We start from the raw sequence: 10033 nt of genomic DNA, 5'->3' as shown, positions 1-10033 counted from the left end.
TCAGCCTGACGACAGAGCATACAGCCATCTGCTCAAATGCACAATGGACTGTGGGGTGGATGGATTGTAAGTGAATCTGAATGGATTCAAGTGCAACCAGCCAGAAGTCCGGCCTCATTGGCTCCTGCTTCTTTTCCTACTCAGACACATCTCAGCCATGGCTGTTGCTCCTGGGAACTGAACATGTGTAACTCAGCTAGGCAGTTAGTAAACTCTAGACTCTCCCCTACAGCCATGAGTAACCTATATCTTTGCTGACTATTGTTTATCTCAGGAGGGCTGAACTTCATGGACCTTATGGGCCTAGTGTATTCTTTAAAAAAAATTTTTTTTTTACTGATAAAAAGGAAACATTGACAAAAACTATAGCATAAGAGGGGTACAACTTCACCCAGTTTCTACCACCAGACCTCCATATCCCATTACCCTCCCCTGATAGCTTTCCTATTCTTTATCCCTCTGGGAGTATGGACCCAGGGTAATTATGGGGTGCAGAAGGTGGAAGATCTGGTGTTGGGCAGTCCCCCTGCTCTGCTCCATCACTGATGCTGTGGTCTATTTACATAATCATTGTTTTGCCTGAGACCCGCCCTGCTTGCAGGATATTGGTTAATCCCACTGGTTAGAACCTTAACAACAGTTGCTATGGAAGCTTTCTACCTTCATGCTCTTTTCTCCATCCCCTTTCCTCATCAATCCCATTCCCAACTTGCCATTTCTGTTTTTACCCTATAAAGTCCACTGCTGTTCCTGGTTTCTCTCTCTTACTCTTCTGCATCCCGACCTGGAGAAGACATAGAGAAGGGCTGGCATGCATAGCAGGAGGCAGCCACTTTGCTAGCTACACATGGCCTAAACCCGTTATGCTCACACCCGACTCTGGGGCATCTGCATCAGTGAAGAATTGTATTACCATGCCGCCACAAGTTCCTCGTCTCTCTCTCCGGCAAAGCTAGCCCGGCAATCTGGCTTCTGTAATTGCTTCCCTGCTGAACATGGGATTTGATAGTTTGATCCATACTCCCAGCCTGTCTCTCTCTTTCCCTAGTGGGGTGGGGTTCTGGGCAAGTGGACCTCAAGGACACATTGGTGGGGCTGGCTGCCCAGGGAAGCCTGGTTGGCATCATGCTAGCATCTGGAACCTGGTGGCTGAAAAAAGAGTTAACATATAAAGCCAAAAAAATTGTTGAATAATCATGAAGCTAAAGGCTGGAAAAGTTCATATGAAGAGTTAGAGGTGTCTCCATTAGTTAGTAATCCTATTTTAGTTATATTCCAAAGAGCCCATGACTATACTAATTTTTGGTGTGTTTTTTTTTCTACTGAGCCTGACATCTGATATGCAGGTGGATCTAAGTTATTGTCTGGGGAGATAATGTCATGGCTGGAAAAAGTACCAGAAAGCTGGATCAGGGAAGAGAGTAGCTCCCAAATATGGGAAAGTAGTATGAATATTATTGACTGTAAACCCCATCGATTTGACGTGATCTGGGGCCCATATTCAGCTTAGGAGTCTATGTCACCTCTGCATCTCAGTAGATCTGAGCTCACATTCTGTGGTCATGAGTAGGAATATTCCAGGCTCCCCCAATTTCAGAACCTATCTTCCTCAGGTGAAAGAGTACCTTGTCCAGCCTCCCTTCAAAAGGCCTAGTGTATTCTTAACCACAGATGATATTGCTTATGTTACAATACCTAAAATATATGTCTCCTATCTCTATACAGCCCTAATGAGACCTTGAACCCACTCCCAGCCACCCTACAGCCAAGTCTATTACACTCCACAGCCAAAGTCCCTTCTCTTTTTAATTCACAACATCTACCCTCAGTTTTCTCAAGGACGATCATGTTACTTTCCCTACAACAGTCCCGTCTATTAAAGGAGAATCTAATGAACCCCCTGAATGAGAATCCACAAAGGAGACAACCACAGTGGGAAAATTAAACAAATGAGAAAACACACCTAATTTATAAGAGTGTTCTATATTCAGCCACTCATTCTCTGAAGATGCAGTATACTCATTATTATTAGGCATGAGTGAAGTCAAACACTCAAAGCTGACCCACACCTTTACCCAAATAAAAGAAAAAAAATCAATCAATTTTTCAATGGGTTATCTGATTTTCAGATGTTTCAAACAGGGACTTTGAGCATTCTGAATCACAGGAGGCCTACTGTGGGGGCTGGTTCTCTTCTGCAAATCAGCTGGTGACCATGGAGGAGGAAGGGGGGAGATGGGCCACCCAGGAGTCCTGGGGGCCCTTGCTGATGATGGCAAGTGCATAGAGAGGAATCATGACCTCCTCCAGGACAAGCTTCAGAGAGACAATTCAATATATTCAGGGGTATTAGCAGGTAGATATACCCCAGGGTTAGGAAAATGTCAAGATAATCATTAAGTCACAAACAATACCGGGTTAAGACTTGACCTATTAGGAGTTTGTTAATTATTGGGAAATTACCACATAAGGTCTGGTCATTAGCTCACCATGCATAGGCAGGCTCCTCTCTAAAGGTGAATCATGAGTACCTCAGGACAAGGCAAAAGCAGGATATTTGTGGTGGGTTTCAGTTGGCCATATACAGTAATTTATGGCCTTTGTTCAAAAGGAAAACAACATCACCAGCCATGGGGTTAAGTATGGATCTGTCTACAGCCTCTCCTGTGAGGAAGCAGCTTGGGGCTGAACCTCTCAGACCCTCATGGAGATGATGGCCTGGATTTCCCAGACAGCGGGCTTCTCCCCACAGCCTGGGAGGAGGCTTGAGGTTGTATTTTTAATCAGCTCCCAGGAGATACAAGCATTAAGTGACCCACTGTAGACTCTATGTGCTTGTGAAGAGATGCCAAGTAGGCCCTATGCAATTTGATAGACATGTTCTCTGTTAGAACTGCACAGAATCGTATCTGGTCTGTGGTAAGAGCTATAGATTCATTGACAAGGCGAGGACTTTGAAATGCAGAGAGACAGATTTAACCATCTAGGGCTCTGTTTCCCCATAAACCAAGTATTTTTTAAAAAATATTTTTATGGGTGGGGTGGCAGTTTGCAGTAAATACAGTTATTGATACATGTATAAAGTTTGAAATAAGGGGAGCCGGGCAGTAGCACAGCAGGTTAAAGGCACATGGTGCGAATCACAAGGACTCGCATAAGGATCCCGGTTGGAGCCCCCCGGCTCCCCACCTGCAAGGGAGTCACTTCACAGGCGGTGAAGGAGGTCTGCAGGTGTCTGTCTTTCTCTCCCCCTCTGTTTTCCCCTCCTCTCTCTACTTCTCTACTATCTAACTATGACAATATCAATAAAAACAACAATAATAGGTACAACAACAAGGGTAAAAAAAGGGAAAATAATATTTAAAAATTACAAAAAAATAATAAAAAGGAGAAACACAAAGTAGAACTTCAACTAGGTTTGGAGTATTTCACCAGACTTTCAGGTTCTGGTGCATATTGGTGGAGGAGGACCTAGGCTGTGAATGAGAGTGTTTTTCAGAATACTGAGACATTTTACACATGCACTGAAGTCTTATCTGAAGTTGTGATACTCTGCTAGCATTGAGCTGTGAGCTTCCATAGCTGTGGACCTCTCTCTCTTTCTCTCAGTATCTACTGAGAGGCTACAATTGGCCAGTACTAGCTTAAGCTAACTGCAACTGATTGAGGGCAAAATAATATCACTCATGTATTTATATCTATTTCTATCATCTGTTGACCCTAGCATGGGCAGTATGGCTGTAGAATGAAGGACTACCTGTCTCAGGGTCTTCGGTGACTGTGAATGAAGAACTCACTTTCTCATGGTCCCTCACCGCTCACATCAGTGCTGGGGGCTTCAGAGTCAAGAACCCTACTCTGCACCTGCTGGCAGCCACACTGTCTCTTCCCAGATGGGCTCAGTGTCACATGACTTCTAGGGGAACCCTGAGGTCATGTTTGGTGGACTCCAGCAAACTGTCTCTGGCGAATCATGTCAAAAGTATATCTTGCAACCAGCATTTTTTAAGTTGTAAATAATGTACTTCCTCCCTCGGATACTACCTAGAGTTGTTTTTTGTTTTTGTTTTGAAATAGGTAACAGATCCATCTGAATAAAGCTTGGAATTCCTTCTCATCCAGAAAAAACCATTCCTAGGCATATATTCAATGGCCACGAACACACTGGTTCCAAAAGGTAGATGTTTCCTTATATTTATAGCTACACTATTGACAATAGTCAAAATATGGGAGCAACTGAAATGCACAAGGACAGATGACTTAATAAAGAAATCATGGGAGGTGCTGTCTGGGCAATGGAACACCCAGCTAGGTACACATAATACTGAACACAAGGACGCACACAAGTATCTGAGTTCAAGCCCCTGGCTCCCCACCTGCACAGGGGAATCTTCACAAGCAGAGAAGTAGGTCTGTAGGTGTCTTTCTCTCTCCCACTCTATCTTTCCCACCCTTCTAATTGTCTCTCTGTCCTATCCAACAACAACAACAATAGGTCAAAATAGGTCTCCAGGGGTGGTGAATTTGTAGTGCTGGCACCAAGCCCCAGCTAATGGAGGCAATATATATATATATAAAATACAATAATACTGTGCAAGAAAAATATAAGATTGTATCATTTGGAACAAAATGGATAGAACTAGACTTGGTGTTATGTTAAGTGAAGTAATAGGTGAAAGACTACTGGATGATTTTCTTATAAAGTATTTTACTGATTTATTTATTTATGTATTTATTACTGGATAGATACAGAGAGAAATTGAGTGGGGGGAGGAAGAGGTAGAGAGACAGAGAGACACCTGCAGCCCTGCTTCACCACTTGTGAAACTTTTCCTCTCCAGATGGGGACCAGGGCCTTGAACCTGCATCCTTGCACACTGACTACTAGGTGATTTTGCTCATATGTGGAATATAGAGAATTAAAATGAAAAATCTTGCAAAAACAAACAGTAAGCGAGCAGTCTGGGGCTTTGCAAGAACTATCATGGTGATCAGAGTGGTGTGTGGGGGTGAGAGGGTGGGGCATGGCACTTTGGTTCTGGGTGTGGTGCTGCTCACACACATGAATGTGAATCTATCCCTTGAAGATCTTATAACTCTCTAAACCACTGTTTAGACCCACTGTGAAATCAGTAATAACAATAAAATATCCCCCAAAGAAATCCATTTGAATACGCTTCAGGAAAAACTTTTCTTGTTTTATTTGCAATGAGGAAGCTGGTGGGGCAGGTCCCAGGTCCCCAGCATCCCCTCAGTGCCTGGCTCCACTGTGGAGACCAGGGTCGCTCTCTGATGGTGCCACCCTGGAGCCCGGTAGAAAGTGGGCCCGTCACCTTAGCTCGTGAGTTCCCTGGGACTCAGGGAACCCGGTGTGGGAAGCCTGCTTAGTGCCTGGCTTGCTCTTAGGTTCTGAGCATTGAGAAGCAGCCCCTGTGAAGAAGCCCTTTCATGCAAGAGGATCATCAGCCTCTGTGTCAGCTGTCAGCACCGGCAGAGAGAGGGACCAAGAACCTTCTGCACTTCACTGGTGACAGTGAGATGTCACAACGAGTTACTGGGGAAGAAAAGCAGAAAGCAGTCAGTGCTGACCACAGCATGTCTGGGTGTAGGGGGATCTCAGTTTGCCCTGGGGGATGCTGGGAAGTCACATTTCAACCTCTGGCAGGAACAGGCTCATCAGCCAGCACGGGGGTGGTGACAGGAGTGACAGCCTGAGATCAAAGCCTCTGGGTGCCTTGGTGGGGGTGGTAGCTGGCCACTGTACTCTGGCCTCCCGGCCCCCATAAACCATCTCGGATAAGGTGGTGTCTCTGTGGGAACACGTGTGGCCATATTTCAGCTCTGACTCCAGCACTGCAATGGGGCCTGTGCGTGTCTGGGACTGAAGTTTCTCTGAAGCTGATTTGTGTCTGTCTGAATTTACAGCCCCGGGGCCAACACAATCCACCAGCCAGACCCACCAGTGTTGGGGCTCCACGCCTGGATGAGTCTCAGTGAGTGCCCGCCCCCAAGAGGGAGAGAGGAAAAGGTGGGAAGGGGAAATGCTTGCTGGTGATCCCGGAAGACAGTAGGTGGTGGTCTAGGGCCTGTCAAAACACTTAATCTTTTTTTTTTTTTTTTTTTCATTTTTCCTCCTGACTTATTTTGCTTTTTTTTTTTTTTTTCCTCCAGGGTTATTGCTGGGCTCGGTGCCTGCACCATGAATCCACCTCTCCTGGAGGCCATTTTTTCCCCCTTTTGTTGCCCTTGTTGTTGTAGCCTCGTTGTGGTTATTATTATTGCCATTGTTGATGTTGTTCGTTTTTGGATAGGACAGAGAGAAATGGAGAGAGAAGAGGAAGACATAGAGGGGGAGAGAAAGATAGACACCTGCAGACCTGCTTCACCGCCTGTGAAGCAACTCCTCTGCAGGTGGGGAGCCGGGGGCTCGAACCGGGATCCTTATGCTGGTCCTTGCGCTTTGTGCCATATGCGCTTAACCCGCTGTGCCACCGTCTGACCCCCTTATTTTTCTTTTTTACACTTCTCTGGAGTTCCTTCTGTATTGCTACAAGACAGTATGTTCCTTTTTTTTTCTTCTTCTTTTTTTTTTTTTAGCTGGCTAGTATTTCATTATGTGCCTGTGTCTGGGTAGCACACTTTCCTCACCCAGTTAGTTACCTGTCAGTGGGGACTTAGGCTCTCCCCATCACTTAACCTCCAAGCATAGCATGCTGGAAAGAGCACAGAGCTGGATACAACCTTTAGAGCTTATGTTCTTAGACCTTTGGATGAATATACAGAACTAGAGATCTATCTGAATCAATAACAATGAGAATTAAAAAAAAAACACCAGTGTTTTAGAGGCACCTTTAGGAGAACTCATCGTCCTTCTTGATCTTGGTCAAGCTGCCTGCACAGTCTGGGGCTGCAGGGACCTGTAGAAACTGCTTGAGGGCTGGCCAGCCTCCCCACTAGGAGATCAGCACCTCAAAATCACCTCCTTGTTCCAGGAGCTGTGACAACTACTTGAGGGCAACTCCAGGTTTCCTCCATGGGATATGTGCTTAATTCTACCACATCAAGCATTTTTTTCTCCATTTCAGTTAGAGCTATGGAGAGAGAAGCAGAGAGGGAGGGATACCATGGTAGCAAACTGTCCTCTGATATTATAGCACCTTCCATGTGTTGCTGGAGCTTGAACCTAGAACAGTCACATGACAGGGAAGACGCGTTGCCTAGTGGGATATTTATCTTCCTTCCTTCCTTCCTTCCTTCCTTCCTTCCTTCCTCCCTTTATCCCTTCCTCCCTTCCTTCCTTCCTTCCTTCCTTCCTTCCTTCCTTCCTTCCTTCCTTTCTTTTTTTAATTTTATTTATTGCATAGAAAACATCTGAAATTGAGAGGAAAGGGGGAGATAAGGAGGGAGAGAGACAGAGAGAGAGAGACACACCCACAGCACTCCTTCATAACTCATGAAGCTTTCCCCCTGCAGGTAGGGAGTGGGGCCTGAAACCTGGGCCCCGGTGCTTTGTAACATGCGCGCTCAGCCAGGTGCTCCACCACTCAGCCCCTCTAGCTCTCTTCCTTCTGTCCTTTCTTTCTCTTCTTTAATTCTCCTTCCCTCCCCCTTTCTTCTGTGTCTCTTTTTCTTTCTAGCACAGAGAAATGAACTCAAGACCACATAGTTGCACAATAGAACTAAGTGGCTTCTCTGAACCAAATTTTCCATTTTCATTTGGAGAGAGGGAGGAGAAGAGATGAGACTGCTCTGTGAGAGAAGACAGGTAAGTCAGCACTACTCCATTTTCTGAGGTGCTCCCCTGGTGTTATCCATGGTGCTCCCATGTGGTGTCAGGTCTCAAATGCAGGACCTCGCACACAGTAAGGCTACCACTCTATAAGCTGAGCTATCTCCCAGCCCCATATTCTTGGGATAAATGGAACAGGACTCACTTTCCTTGATATCTCTTCTTATAGAGAGCCTCAGCAGATTACAAGGTCTGATGTGTGCACAGTGTATAATTGGTGGTGTTGCGGACACCACAACAGGCTTGCCATCCCATAGTCTCTTCTGTCCACTGCCCACCTCCTAACAGGCCTCACCGGACTGAAGCCACAGAGCCCTCCGCTCTGCGACCCAGCAGTCAGTTAAGAGACATTCCCAGTGCTAGGCATGACGTCTGGCTCAATATGGGAATGAATGAGTCTCAAAAAAGTCCCAGAGATGTTTGCAGACGAAGGTCAGATGTGCCCTCAGCTCCTTTCCTAGGAGTAGAAATGCAGAGTTTGGGAAAGCCTGGGTGCTGAGGGGAGGTGGTCAGCATGGGTGTCTCAGGGGTCTGTAGCTGCCATCTTTGTTTCCTCATACTCCACGCAGGAACAGAAAGTCTGGATGCTCTTCGACATTCAACATCTGTCTTCAATGACTGACATGTCTGAACAATGACAGCCCTTCCTGAATCCCAGACTGTAATGCTAGGAGTGTGTGTATGTTTCTGTATGTGCCTATGTATATGTACACACATGTGCACACAGTGAAGCATGGTGGCGACATGGAGAGGTCTCATGAGACCAATAGCACAATGGAGTAGAAAACCAGCAAAGGCCACACCTGGACTAGATGAAGACTTCTGTCTCTTACCTTGTTGGTCTGCTTCTAAATTCTGCTTCTAAGACCCCTTCTGTGTCATTGGTTTAATCCCCCCTGCTTAACACTGTATTCTATTTACATAGCCACTGTTAACTAAGCACCGCCCTGCCTCCAGGGCACTGGTTTAATCCTCATTGTTTTGCATGCTTTTTCCTTCTCCCCTCCCCCTATCCTACATACATCCTCTTGGACCTGACTTTTCCACCTCAGGATATATAAGGACAAGATTGTGATTAGAGATAGCTTAGATTGCGCTGCGTTCCACACGAATAAAGACTGAACAGCGTACCACTCAACTATGAGTCCCTGGTCGTCTCTGTCTCCCGCCCGCAAAGCTAGACTGGCAACTGGTGCCCTGAACTGGGACTGGCATTACCTGAATGCATGTTGAATATTTCCTGCCTGTTCATCTGCTTCCAAAGGTTATTAAACTGACCCAAGAAGAGAAGATGTCTCTTCCACCTCACATTGCCATGTTGAAGTCCTAGTCCAAGGAAGATGCCATTAGAAGGTGGAGCTCTGGGGTGACTGACTAGCATGCAATGAGCTCAGGAAGGCAGAGCCATCATGAATGAGATACGTCAGCAGAAGGCTTACTGCTCTCCAACAAGCAATGGTAGCAAGAGAAGACATATCTTCACATCACAGAGGATGCCCTCACCAGAACTTGACCAAGCTGTTCCCCTGATCCCATACTGATCTCAGGTCTCAGACTGTGAGAAACAACTGTATTGCTTTTTTTTAAATGTATTTTTGTGATTTCTTTTTAAAAATATTTTTATTTTTTTATTATTGGACAGAGACAGAGCAAAATTGAGAGGGGAGGGGGAAAAAGAGAGGGAGAAAGACACCTGCACCCCTATTCCACCACTCATGAAGTTTCCCCCTGCAATTGGGGACCAGGGGCTTTCTATTATTTAGAACACACCTATTCTTTGGCACTGGGTTGTAGTGACCTAAATGGGTAAGATATGAACTTTTTGCTGTTGTTCTGTTTTATTTTTTATTTTCCCTATTTTTGGAAGTTTTTAAAATTTTTTTATTATCTTTATTTATTGGCTAGAGATAACCAGAGATAGAGAGGGGTGAGGGAGATAGGAAGATGGAGAGAGAAGAGAGACATCTGCAGACCTGCTTCACTGCTCCCGAAGTTCTTCCCCCAGTAGGTGGGGACCAGGGGCTCGAACCTGGGTCCTTGTGAATTGTAATGTGTGCGCTTAACCAGGTGCACCACCGCCTGGCCCCATTTTCTCTATTTCTTTATTGCCACGAGGGTTATCACTGGGGCTTGGTGCTTGGTGCCTGACCTACAAATATACTATTCTTGGTCTCCCTCCCTCCCTCCTTCCCTTCCTCTCTTCCTTTCTTCCTCCCTCCCTCCCTTCCTTCTTTCCTTCTTTCC

Source organism: Erinaceus europaeus, chromosome 3 (assembly GCF_950295315.1).
Source record: "Erinaceus europaeus chromosome 3, mEriEur2.1, whole genome shotgun sequence".
Classification (NCBI taxonomy): Eukaryota; Metazoa; Chordata; class Mammalia; order Eulipotyphla; family Erinaceidae; genus Erinaceus; species Erinaceus europaeus.
Note: the sequence above shows the minus strand (reverse complement) of the source record.